The following is a 14,372-nucleotide window of genomic DNA, read 5'->3' as shown; positions in this document are numbered from 1 at the left end:
CTTCAAAACAAAGAAAGTCACAACCGATAAAGAAGGACATTACATAATGATAAAGGGGTCAATCCAATAAGAGGAAATAAACATTATAAATACCTATGCTCCCAACACAGGAGCACCTACAAATGTGAACCCATTACAAACAGAATTAAAAGGGGAAATAGAATACAATGCATTCATTCTAGGAGACTTCAACACTCCAGTAACTCTGAGGGACAGATCAACAAGACAGAAAATAAGTAAGGACATACAGGCATTGAACAACACATTAGAACAGATGGACCTAACATACATCTACAGAACTCAACACCCAAAAGCAGCAGAATACACATTCTTCTCAAGTGCACCTGGAACGTTTTCAAGAATAGATCATAGACTAGACCACAGCAACAGCCTTGGCAAATTCAAAAAGATTGAAATTGTACCAACCAGTTTCTCAGACCAGAAAGGTATGAAACTAGAAATAAATGCTGCAAAGAAAATGAAATATCCCACAAATACATGGAGGTTTCACAGTATGCTCCTAAATAACCAATGGATCAATGACCAAATAAAAACATAGATCCTGCAATATATGGAGACAAATGACAATAATTCAAGAGCACAAACTCTGTGGGATGCGGCCAAGGGCATGCTGAGAGGAAAGTATATTGCAACACAGGCCCACCTCAGGAAAGAAGGACAATCCCATATGAGCAGTCTAAACTCACAATTAATGAAACCAGAAAAAGAAGAACAAATGAGGCCCAAAGTCAGTACAAGGAGTGACACAATAAAGATTGGAGCAGAAATAAATAAAATTGAGAAGACTAAAACAATAGAAAGAATCAATGAAAGCAAGAGCTAGTTCTTCGAGAAGATAAACAAAATAGATAAACCCCTAGCCAAACTTAACAAGGAAGGAAAGAGAGTCTGCCCACATAAACAGAATCAGAAATGAGAAAGGAAAAGAATCCCTATGGACACCAGAGAAATGCAGAGAATTATTAGAGAATACCATGAAAAATTATGTGGTAACAAACTGGATAACCTAGAAGAAATGGACAACTTTCTAGAAAAACACAACCTTCCAACGCTGACCAAAGAGGAAACAGAAAATCTGAACAGACCAATTGCCAGCAACGAAATTGAACTGGTAATCAGAAAAACTACCCAAGAACAAAACTCCTGGACCAGATGGCTTCACCATTGAATTTAATCAAACATTTAGGGAAGACCTAATACTCATCCCCCTTAAAGTTTCCCACAGAACAGAAGAGGTGGGAATACTTCCAAAATCATTGTATGAGGCCAGCCCCCATCACTCTAATACCAAAACCAGGCAAAGACACCACAGAAAAAGGAAAATTACAGACCAATATCCCTGATGGACATAGACGCAAAATCACTCAACAAAATATTAGCAAACCAAATTCAAAAATACATCAAAAAGATCATCCATCATGATCAAGTAGGATTTCTTCCGGGGAGGCTAGGATGGTACATTGGAAAATCCATCAACATCCTCAACCACATCAACAAAAAGTAGGACAAAAACCAACACCATTCACGATAAAAAACTCTCAACAAAATGGGTATGGAAGGCAAGTACCTCGACATAATAAAGGCCATATATGACAAACCCACAGCCAACATTATACATAACAGCGAGAAGCTGAAAGCTTTCCCCTTAAGACCAGGAACAAGACAAGGATGCCCAGTGTCCCCACTTCTATTTAACATAGTACTGGAGGTCGTAGCCACGGCCATCAGGCAACACAAAGAAATAAAAGGCATCCAGATCGGCAAGGAAGTAGTTTAACTGTCCCTGTTTGCAAATGCCACGACATTGTAAATAAAAAAACCCTCAGGAATCCACTCCAAAACTACTAGATCTAATATCTGAATTCAGCAAAGTTGCAGGACGCAAAAGTAATACGCAGATTTCTGTGGCATTCCTATACGCTAACAATGAACTAGCAGAGAGAGAAATCAGGAAAACCAATTCCATTCACAATTGCATCAAAAAGAATAAAACACCTAGGAATAAACCTAACCAAGGAACCGAAAGACCTATCCTCTGAAAACTACAAGACGCTCATGAGAGAAATTAAAGAAGATATCAATAAATGGAGACACATCCATGCTCATGGATAGGAAGAATTAATATTGCCAAAATGGCCATCCTGCCTAAAGCAGTCTATAGATTCAATGCAATTCCTATCAAAATCCCAACAGCATCCTTCAACCAACTAGAGAAAATAGGCCTAAAATTCATATGGAACCACAAAAGACCCCGACTAGCCAAAGCAATCGTGAGAAGGAAGAATAAAGCAGGGGGGATTACGCTCCCCCACTTCAAGCTCTAGTACAAAGCCACAGTAATCAAGACAATTCGGTACTGGCACAAGAACAGTCCCATAGACCAGTATGGGAGAATATATTTGTAAGTGACATATCTGACAAGGGGTTAACATCCAAAACATATAAAGAACTTACATGCCTCAACACCCAAAAAGGCAAATAACCCAGAGAACAAATGGCAGAGGCTATGAAGAGACAGTTCTCCAAAGAGAAATTCCGATGGCCAACAAGCACATGAAAAGATGCTCCACATCACTAATCATCAGGGAAATGCAAATTAAAACCACAATGAGATATCACCTCACACCAGTAAGGATGGCCAGCATCGAAAAGACTGAGAACAACAAATGCTGGCGAGGATGCAGAGAAAGGGGAACCCCTCCCCCCCTACACTGCTGGTGGGAATGTAACGTAGTTCAAGACGTTGTGGCAAGCAATACGGAGGTTCCTCAAAACACTAAAAATAGAAATACCATTTGACTCTGGAATCCCACTCCTTGTAATTTACCCAAAGAATACAACTTCTCAGATTCAGAAAGACATATGCACCCTTTTGTTTATTACATCACTTTTTACAATGGCCAAGATACGGAAGCAACCTAAGTGTCCATCTGTAGATGAACGGATAAGGAAGATGTGGTACACATACACAATGCAATACTATCCAGCCATAAGAAAGAAACAAATCCTATCATTTGCAACAACATGGATGGGGCTGGAGGACATTATGCTCAGTGAAATAAGCCAGGCAGAGAAAGACAAGTGCCAAATGATTTCCCTCTTTTGTGGAGTATAACAATGAAGCAAAACTGAAGGAACAAAATGGCAGCAGACTCAGAGACTCCAAGAATGAACTAGAGGTTACCAAAGGGGAGGGGTGTGGGAGGGCAGGTGGGGAGGGAGGGAGAAGGGGATGGAAGTGTATTACGTTTAGTACACATGGTGTGAGGGATCACGGGGAGAACAGTGTAGCACAGACAAGGACATAGTGTATCCTTGGCATCTTGCTGCACTGATGGACAGTGACTGCACTGGGGCATGGGTGGGGACTTGATAATAGGGGAAAATGTAGTACCCACATTGTTTTTTCACGTGAAACCATCATAAGAGTGTATATCAATCATACCTTAATAAAAAAATGTTTTTAAAAAGCTGCCTGTTAGGCTCTCTTTAAAACCCTATTTAAAATGGTAACTCCTCTTCATTTCCAATCTACCCCTCTCACAACACTTCGTTTTCCTCAAATGAAAAATATTAAAATGACTTATTCACTGATTGACTTTTTTTTCTGTTGCTGCCCACACACAGTCTTCAGTTGAAATGTGCTATGCAAGCAGGAATTTGTTTCTATTTCGTTTACCCTGCTATACCCCCAGTGCGGGTGAAGCCCTCAATAAACATTTGTTGAGTAACCCTGTACCAGTCTTAACACTTAAATGTCATGTTTAAAGAGCTATCATAAAATTACAACTGAAATGTCTCTAAAATGACAAATCTGAAAATATGGGTGAGGAAAGAACTCTTTCTCTTTCTTCAAAAATAGAGACAGGGAGTTTTAATGATACGTCTTGCTAGTGCAGCTATGACGACAAGCTTCTTACCATTTACTTTAATGCCCAGGAACCTTCGGCAATGACTGGTTAGTGGAGGCATGAGAAAAGATAAGGACCTAGTTCTGTGCATGCACCATTCCTCAGGGAATAGCAGACATTGGGATTTGAGTACAAAGGAATGAAATTCAAAAACAATCTCATCTGCTGAAGAAATAGTTATATCAGGGGAGAGGGTCCCAAATGTCAAAAGGCCATGATGCAAGGAAATAATATAAACAGTTATGTGCATCTAGGATTTTTATTTTGACTACAAATATGAGCTTTGAAGGCAGCAAGAAACATCTCTCAAAATTCACTCTTTGCAACTCACGGCAGGTGGCATTACCGGATCACCCAATTTTTCACAAGTCCCTCGCATGCTTTTTGCTCCGGGGTAATATTTTCTCCCCACCCCCACCCCCCACCCGCCCTCTGACCTTTCTTCTCCACATGTATCCACATAACTGAAACTCTGCATGCTCTATTGCAAATGCTTAGTTTACCACATAAGTGGATTTACTGGCAAATGCTTTCTTCTTGTTCTGAAAATGTAAGTATCAGAATAAAATTCAGAGACAAGGTTTCAAAATATTAGTCTTTCTCTTATATCCTCAAATCTTGGAAATATTAATGAGTATTATGCACAAGAGGCCTGGAGAGAGTGTATGAAAATGTTTAACTGATAAATTACGGGGGACAGATTTATTATCAGTATCCTGGTGAATTTTGTTGCTTGTTCAATAGACCAAAAAAATGACAAAATTTCTGATTCCACTCTAATATCATATCTCTCCCACCCACATAGTGCAATCTGTTTCACTAATTTAATATGACTTGGTTTCATGGCAAATGACCTGTCCTTAAAGGACAAACCGTTCAGCGTCTGTGTGCTTCCTGTTTCTTGCATTTGCGGGATCTTTGCATTGTGACTTTTAAAGTGTGTGGACCCAAGCGATACTGTTCGGAAAACCCAGATGTGTGGGTATTAATACTGATCTGATTTACCATGGGGTCCCAAGGTCAGTGAAAATGACTAAGATAGCTTGGAGTAGGGCACCAACATATCAGGACACAGGCCAGAGCATGACAGACAAAAATGAAGTGAGTTTTAAAAACTCAGTCAAATTCAGTTATGAAGATAACCACTAAGACCTGTGTGGCAACTAAACGAGCTTTTTCATCAACAAAAGAAACAGCAGAATAGTTTGTGGGCATCCTATAAGTATGTTATTTTTGAAATGTACTCATATCAGCAGCCTCTCACATTAATAGTGATATCATGCTTTTTTTTTTTTTCTCTTTGCCTCTGTGTATTCTGTGTGCTACTTGTGCTGAAGTACAATTTAAATGCTCGTAAGTGAAACGCACTCTGTTTTTCATTCCTAATGAATTTCCAAGATTCACTAACTCTACAATTTGCTGTCTCCAGAAAAGATGACATTTATTATTGCCCACATACTGTACAACAATCTCAGCTGAGAAAGTTACACAACTATTCAGAATAAAAATACTAAGTAATCCTTTTTTGAAAAGTATTCACTATACAATCATAACAAATCAAGAGAGGAATTTTTTGTCTTACAGGCCGAACAAAACACACACACACACACACACACACACACAGACACACACACACACACACACGCAAACGCAAACACGAACCAAAAAAAGTCCCCTCATATAATTTGAGAAATCTGGGACCTGCCCTAATTGCCACCTGAGATGATGTGATTGTTATGGGAAACAGACTGAACTACCAGACTCCATTCAGAAAAGGTGCAGTCCACATAGCCTCATGGGCAATGAGATTATAAACAGCAGTCTTTCCACTTAATGCCAAATGTGGTGACGGCCATGAGTAGGTTTCTAAGGAGACAAGACATAGAAAAAGTTAAGCTTTGATTCAGTAACAACAAACTGGAGAAAGTTCAGGAGCAGGAGGGAGGGAAGCAAGACATTCCATGTCAACAGAAAATGCCTTGAATGGCCACAAATGTACCAGAGGCAAGTATAAAAACAAAAACACTTCAAACACAGAAAGGAGCAATCGAAGCGATTTAGAACACCACACACACAAATCTGAACATGCAAGTGAACTTTACCACCACACTTTTGGAAAAATTGGCCAAGTCTCATCCCATCAACAGTCCAGCCACTCAGAGCAGTGGCTCTCCCTAAGGTCAGGTGCCCCAAACGGCATATCTAGTTCTCACATTCACAAGAGAGGGCATTAAAATTTTCAACCAGGGAAATTTGAATGCCAAAGTGCAGGGCTCTTCCCCATGCTCTGGAGCTGAAGCCACCAGCTGGAGAGAGAGGGAAAGCATTTCCTACACACCAAACTTGTGTGGTCATGTCATACACATCTGTGCCGGAACGAGAGAGGCCCTTCGAGCCATCGCTTTGCAATACCATAAACAAGCACAGAGAGAGGAATATTTGCCCTGCCCCGTCACTGTTCCTCAGTGAGACACCACCTTTTCCAATGTGAGACTTGAGTAGTGCTTCATTTGGCGTTACTATCACTATTACTGATTATGATAAATTAGTTTTACAGAATGCTTTAGAAGAGATTTCATATACACTGATTTGCTTGTACAATACTCTGTACATGGTACATAGATGAGGTTAACAAATAGAGGTTAAGTGACATATTCAAAGTTACAACTTCTGCACTCCTTATGTGTAAATCCTGTTCCTGACGTAACTGAGAGATTATAATTGAGAGATTACAACAAACCCTGTTTTTTATTTTATTTTTTGCATCTAATTAGAATGAAATCATACTCTTGGGGTATAGGTTGTGAGGATCAGCTTTGTTGTTTTAACAGAAACCTCATTCTGTATTTCTTTATGCAAAAACAAGGTAAGGACATTTGGTGGAAGAGCCAGCAAACCCCACTAGAGTGCAATAGCCGATGTCATTGCCGCGCCCTCCGAACTCATGAACGTGTCCGGCAGAGAAACCACCCACGCCGTCAGCCACTTTATCCTCATGGGCTTTCCCTCCAGGCCCGAAGCGCAGCTCCTCTACTTCGGGCACTTCTCTGCGGCCTACACCCTGACCCTGATGGGGGAACGCGGCCGTTGCCTGCGCTGTGCGGTGGGACCGACGCCTTCACAGCCCGATCGATGTACATCCTCTTGGGGAATTTCTCTCTCCTGGAACTATGTTATGTCACCACCACCACCGTCCCCAACATGTTGGCCAGCTACCCGTCCACAAGCAAGTCCATCTCCTTTGTGAGCTGTCTTGTGCAGTTCTCCTTCTTCTCTTCCGGGTGCGAAGAGGGCTTCTTCCTTTGCATCATGGCCTTTGACAGGCACCTTGCCGTGTGCCGCCCTCCGCGTTACCCGCGCATCATGACCAGACAGCTGTGCACGGGCCTCGTCGTCCTTGGATGGTCGTGTGGGTTCACCCTCCTACCTACCGCCAGTTGTCCTCATTTCTCAGCTGCCCTACCGTGGCCCAAACACCATCAGCCATTTCGTGTGTGATCCTGTCCCACTGATGGTGCTGTCGTGTTCTGATGACACCACCACACAGTTCATTTACTCGACCTTCAATTCTGTTTTCATGATCGGCCCCCTTCTCTTTATCCTTTGCTCCTACGCTCTGGTGACTCTGGCTGTGCTACGGATGCCCTCAGCAGCGGGCAAACGCAAGGCTTTCTCCACTTGTGCTTCTCATCTGGCTGTGGTGATCCTGTTTCTTTGGCTCTGTTACGGTGATGTGCGTTAGTCCCGGATCGGGACACCCAGTGGACATGGAAAAAATCGTTACTTTGTTTTATTCTGTGAAAACACCTCTGTGCATTCCGCTAATATATAGGCTCAGGAACAAGGAGATGAAGGCTGCTCTGAGGAAGATCCTGAGGACTGCCCAAGGTATTCATAAAATACAAAGAGCCAAATTCTTCTCTCAAACGCAACTGATCTCAAGACATGAGTGATATATTTGTCGACAAATTCATTAACTTTTATTAAGAAACTACTATAATGAGGGCCCATTATCATCCTAAGCAAGATGCAGTAATGTTATTTAAGAATGTTTTAACTAACAAGTGAATGCAACTGTGTTGAAGTTAGTATCAAGTAAATGAAATGATATGTATGTAAGTCAATCAGTCTCTATATGTAATTCAATTTCTAAAGAGAAGGTAGAAGCATGCTGTGCATTGCTGAGTTGAATTAACTAATATACATGTAGTAGAGATCATAGATTGCTTTGGGGATTAACACTCCAAACCAGTAGTTCTCCACTAACACGCACTGATTGATAAAGAAGTCTCGAATTTGAAGGAAGTCGCCGTGCCAGAGTGTAGCATGTGACTTGACTTTAAGGAAACAGAATAATAGCCGTGGCTGGACGGTAGTGATTGTTTAGGGTGTACAAGACAAGAATTAGGAATTTAAAGGTATTACTAACTTAGAATATAGCAAATAAAAGAGCTAAACATAAGAACCGGGGCACTACTCAGGGCATAACCCACTTTCGGGTAAATCCCATTTGAGTAACAGCTTCCGGTACTACTTGTAGTTTAGTGTTAGTACTGTGTGACTGTTTTTAAACTGCCATAAGCATCCTTAATACTAATACGACTTCTACTGCGTTTCTGTTGCCATTTTTTTTTTTCAAACATGGCTCTTCAACACATACTTTAAAAGAATCATAGTATGAAATGCAATTTTTACCAAATTGTAATTTGTAGTCTTCAAGAAGTCAATTCCTCTACAAAGTGAGGTGCCGCATCAATTGGGTTTTGTTTCATGAACAATCTGGGTTGAGAATACTTTCTGAAGATTAAAAGGCAGGATTTTTGAGTTCGGGGAAAGAAGTGGTTATCTTTCTTCTACTTCACAAAAGAAACAAAGAGCTGGACAATTGCCTGAAAGGTACGTCATATTGGAAGAAAATATGAACAATTTAGGACTTCGTGCACATGAACTACAACAGTAGATTTACAGTGCCGATGGCTTTAACACCGATTTTCATTCACGAAGGTTAAGGAATGTTTGTGACAATTCCATTCGTCTTTCATAATCACAGAAGAAAAAGGAAAAAGAAGAGATTCTTAATAAAACAGTGTGTTGATTGTGATAAAGGTGGAAGTGCCCGTTATTTGTTATTGCCTTTATTCTTGACCAACGTTTTCTCACCGATCTTAAATTCCACCTCATATTGTTTCTTTTTTGTATCATCAATATACGATTACATGAGCAGCATTGTGGTTACTAGATTCCTCCCATTATCAAGTCCCCACCACATACGCCATTACAGTCACTCTCCATCAGCATAGTAAGATGCTACAGAGCAGAGTCACTACTTGTATTCTCTGTGCCATGCGGTCTTCCCCTCCCCACCCCCACATTACCTGTGCTAATCACAACGCCCTTTATTCCCTTCTCCCATACTTCCCACCCACCACCACACCCAGTCCTTTTCTCTTTGGCAACTGTTAGTCCATTCTTGGGTTCTGTGAGTTTGCTATTTTGTTCTTTCAGTTTTCCCTTTGTTCTTATGCTCCACAGATGAGTGAAAAATCATTTGGCACTTCTCTTTCTCTGCTTGGCTTATTTTATTTCACTGAGCATAAATAATAGCCTCCCGCTCCATTCATGTTGTTGCAAATGTGTAGGATTCGTTCTCTTCTTACGGCTGAAGAATATTCCATTGTGTATATAGACCACTTCTTCTTTATCCATACACCTACTGATGGACACTTAGGTGGCTTCCATTTCTTGGCTACTGTAAATAGTGCTGCGATAAACATAGGGGTGCATATGTCTTTTTGAAACTGGGCTCCTGCGTTCTTAGGGTAAATTCCTAGGAGTGGAATTCCTGGGTCAAATGGTATTTTTTTTTTTTTTATTTCTGGTCTTTTGAGGAATCTCCACACCGCTTTCCGCAATGGTTGAACTACTTTACATTCCCACCAGCAGTGTAGGAGGGTTCCCCTTTCTCTGCATCCTAACCAACACTTGTTGTTCCCATTCTTTTCCATGTTGGCCGTACTAACTGGTGTGAGGTGGTATCTCACTGTGGTTTTAATTTGCATTCCCTGATGATCAGTGATGTGGAGCATCTTTTCATGTGCCTGTTGGCCATCTGAATTCCTTCTTTGGAGAAGTGCCTGTTCGGATCCTCCACCCATTTTTTAATAGGGTTATTTGCTTTTCGGGTGTTGAGGCATGTGAGTTGTTGATGTATTTTGGATGTTAACCCCTTGTTGGATATGTCATTTACAAATATATTCTCCCATGCTGATGGACACCTTTTTGTTCCGCTGATGGCGTCCCCTGCTGTAAAGGAGATTTTAGCATGATGTAGTCGCCTTTGTTCCTTTTTTAGTTTGCTTCCCTTGCCCGAGGACACGCGTCCAGGAAAAAGTTGCTCATGTTTATATTCAAGAGATTTTTGCCTATGTTTTCTTCTAAGAGCTTTATGGTTTCATGACTTACATTCAGGTCCTTGATCCATTTTGAGTTTACTTTCCTGTATGAGGTTAGACAGTAATCCAGTTTCATTCTCTTACATGTAGCTGTACAGTTTTGCCCCACACCAGCTGTTGGAGAGGCTGTCAATTCCCCATTGTATATGCATGGCTCCTTTATCATATAATAATTAACCATATATGTTTGGGTGAACATCTGGACTCTCTATTGTGTTCCACTGGTCTGTGCCAGTACCAAAGTGTCTTGATTACGGTGGCTTTGTAGTAGAGCTTGAAGTTGGGAAGTGAGATCCCCCTGCTTTATTCTTCCTTCTCAGGATTGCTTTGGCTATTCGGGGGTCTTTGGTGGTTCCACGTGAATTTTAGACATATTTGTTCCAGTTTGTTGAAGAATGCTGTTGGTACTTTGGTAGGGATACTGCATTGAATCTGTAGATTTCTTTAGGCAGGATGGCCATTTTGACAATATTAATTCTTCCTAGCCAAGAGCATGGAATGAATTTCCATTTGTTAGTGTCCTCTTTAATTTCCCTTAAGAGTGTCTTGTAGACTTCCAGGTATAGGTCTTTCACTTCCTTCGTTAGGTTTCCAGGTATAGGTCTTTCACTTCCTTCGTTAGGTTTCCAGGTATAGGTCTTTCACTTCCTTCGTTAGGTTTACTCCTAGGTATTTTATTCTTTTTGATGCAATTGTAAATGGAATTGTTTTCCTGATTTCTCTTTCTGCTCATTCATCATTAGTGTACACGAATGCAACAGATTTCTGTGTATTAATGTTGTATCCCACAGCTTTGCTGAGTTCACATACTAGATCTAGTAGTTTTGGAGTGGATTCTTTAGGGTTTTTTTATATACAGTATCATGTCATCTGCAAACAGGGACAGTTTAACTTCTTCCTTACCAATATGAATGCCTTTTGTTCCTTTGTGTCGTCTGATTGCCGTGGCTAGGACCTCAAGAACTAGGTCGTATAAAAGTGGGGAGAGTGGGCATCCTTTTCTTGTTCCTGGTCTTAAGGGGAAAGCTTTCAGCTTCTCGCTTTTATGCATAATGTTGGCTGTGGGTTTGTCATATATGGCCTTTATTATGTTGAGGGACTTGCCCTCTATACCCATTTTGCTGAGAGTTTTCCTCATGAACGGATGTCGAATTTTGTCGAATGCTCTTTCAGCATCTATGGAGATGACCGTGTGGTTTTTGCCCTTCTTTTCATTGATGTGGTAGTCGATGTTGATGAATTTTCAAATGTAGCACCATCCTTGCATGCCTGGGAGGAATCCCACTTGATCGTGGTGGATGATACTTCTGATCGATCTTTGAATTCGGTTTGCTAATATTTTCTTGAATATTTTTGCATCTATGTTCATCATGAATATTGGTCGATAATTTTCTTTTATTTATTTTTTCCGTGTGTTTGCATGGTTTGGATATTAGAGTGATGTTGGCCACATAGAATGAGTTCGGGAGTATTTCCACCTCTTCTACTTTTAGAAAGACTTTAAGGAGGATGGGTATTAGGTCTTCACTAAATGTTTGATAAAATTCAGCAGTGAAACCTTCTGGTCCAGGGATTTGGTTCTTGGGTAGTTTTCTGATTACCGATTCAACTTCATTACTGGTAATTGGTCTGTTTAGATTTTCTGTTTCTTACTAGGTCAGTCTAGGAAGTCGTATTTTTCTAGAAAGTTGCCCATTTCCTCTAGGTTTTCCAGTTTGCTAGAATATAATTAATTTTTCATAGTATTCTCTCATAATACTTGTATTTCTGTGGTGTCCGTAGTGACTTTCCTTCTCTCATTTCTGATTCTGTGTATGTGTGTCGACTCTCTTTTTCTCTTGATAAGTCTGGCTTGGGGTTTATCTATTTTGCTTATTTTCTCATAGAACCAGCTCCTGCTTTCATTCATTCTTCCTATTGTTTGATTCTTCTCGATTTTATTTATTTCCGCTCTAACCCTTATCATGCCCATCCTTCTACTGACTTTGGGCCTCATTTGTTCCTCTTTTCCTAGTTTCATTAATTGTGAGTTTAGATTGTTCATTTGGGCTTGTTCTTCTTTTCTGAGATAGGCCTGTATTGCAATATGCTTCCCTCTTAGCACTCTCTTCGCTGCGTCCCACAGATTTTGCAGGGTTGAATTATCGTTGTCACTTGTCTCCATACATTGCTTGACCTCTGTTTTTATTTGGTCATCGATCCATTGGTTATTAAGGTGCGTGCTGTTAAGCCTCCATGTGTTTCTAAGGCTCTTTTCATGTTCTTTGCATAATTTATTTCTAGGTTCATACTCTCGTCTTCTGAGAAGGTGGTTGGTACAATTTCAATCTTTTTGAATTTACTGAGTCTCTTTTTATGGCCTAGTGTATGATCTATACATGAAAATGTTCCATGTGAACTTGAGAAGAATGTGTATTCTGCTGCTTTTGGGTGTGGAGTCCTGTAGATGACTGCTAGATCCATCTGTTCGAATGTGTTATTCAGTGCCTCTGTCTCCTTACTTATTTTCTGTCTGGCTGACCTGTCCTTTGGAGTGAGTGGTGTGTTGACGTCTCCTAAAATGAATGCATTGCATTGTATTTCCCCCTTTGATTCTGTTAAGTATTTGTTACACATACGTTGGTGATCCTGTGTTGGGTGCATAGATATTTATAACGGTTATATCCTCTTGTTGGACTGACTGCTTTATCGTTATATAATGTCCTTCTTCATCTCCGGTTATTTTCCTTGTTTTGAAGTCTATTTTGTCTGATACAAGTTCTGCAACTCCTGCTTTTCTCTCCCCACGAATTGCATGAAATCTCTTTTTTCCATCCCTTCAGTATCAGTCTGTGTATGTCTTTGGGTGTGAAGTGAGTCTCTTGTACGCAGCATATAGATGGGCCTTGTTATTTGATCCATTCAGTGACTCTATGTCTTTTGATAGTGCATTCAGTGCATTTACATTTAGGGTGATTATCGATAGGAATGTATTTATTGCCATTGCAGGCTTTAGGTTTGTAGCTACCAAAGGTTCAAGGGTTATTTCTTTACTATCTAACAGTCTAATTTAACTTGCTTAGTGCTCTATTACAAACAGAAACTAAAGGTTCTTTTCTTTTTCCTCGTTTTTCTTCCTCGTCCATTCTTCAAATATTAGCTAGCATATTCTGTACTCATTCCCTACCCCTTGATTCAATTTGGGGGTAGCTGATTTCATTTCCCATCTGCTTAGTTGTTGTTCTACTTTGCTGTGCTTTTATTTCCACTGGTGACAGCTATTTAGCCCTAGGAATACTTCTATCTACGGCAGGCCATCCAAAATGAACTGTAAAGGTGGTTTTCGGGACATAAATTCTCTCAGTTTCTGCTTCTCTGAAAATTGTTTTAATCCCACCTTCAAATTTAAATGATAACCTTTCCGGGTAGGCTATTCTTGGTTCAAGGCCCTTCTGCTTCATTGCGTTACATACATCAAGTCACTCCCTGCTGGCCTGTAAGGTTTCTATTGAGAAGTCTGATGATAGCCTGATGGGTTTTCCTTTGTATGTGATCTTTTTCCTCTCTAGCTGCTTTCAAAACTCTATCCTCGCCCTCGATCTTTGCCATTTTAAGTACTATATGTCTTGGTGTTGTCTTCCTTCGGTCCCTTGTGTTGGGAGATCTGTGAATCTCCATGGCCTGAGAGACTATTATCTCCTTCCCCAGACTGGGGAAGTTTTCAGCAATTACCTCCTCATGACACTTTCTATCCCTTTTTCTCTGTCTTCTTCTTCTGGTAGTCTTCAAATATGAATACGGTTCCGTTTGGATTCATCACACAGTTCACTCACTATTCTTTCATTCCTAGAGATCCTTTTTTCTCTCTGTGCCTGTTTCTTTGTATTCCTCGTCTCTAGTTTCTATTCTCTTCACCAACTCTTCTACTACATCTAATCTGCCTTTAAATCCCTCCTTTGTATGTTTCGTTTCAGACATGGAATTTCTTAATGATTGAACCTCCATCCTA

At 40.5% G+C, this 14,372-nt stretch overlaps 1 pseudogene; it reads left to right on the top strand.

The window, feature by feature from the left end:
* Positions 1–7,064: 7,064 nt before the first annotated feature.
* Positions 7,065–7,702, top strand: LOC130679435 (olfactory receptor 11G2-like; annotated as a pseudogene).
* The last annotated feature ends 6,670 nt before the right edge of the window (positions 7,703–14,372 follow it).

The sequence above is a fragment of the Manis pentadactyla genome, chromosome 11 (genome assembly GCF_030020395.1).
Source record: "Manis pentadactyla isolate mManPen7 chromosome 11, mManPen7.hap1, whole genome shotgun sequence".
Lineage (NCBI taxonomy): Eukaryota > Metazoa > Chordata > Mammalia > Pholidota > Manidae > Manis > Manis pentadactyla.
Note: the sequence above shows the minus strand (reverse complement) of the source record. Positions and strands in the feature narration are given on the sequence as shown.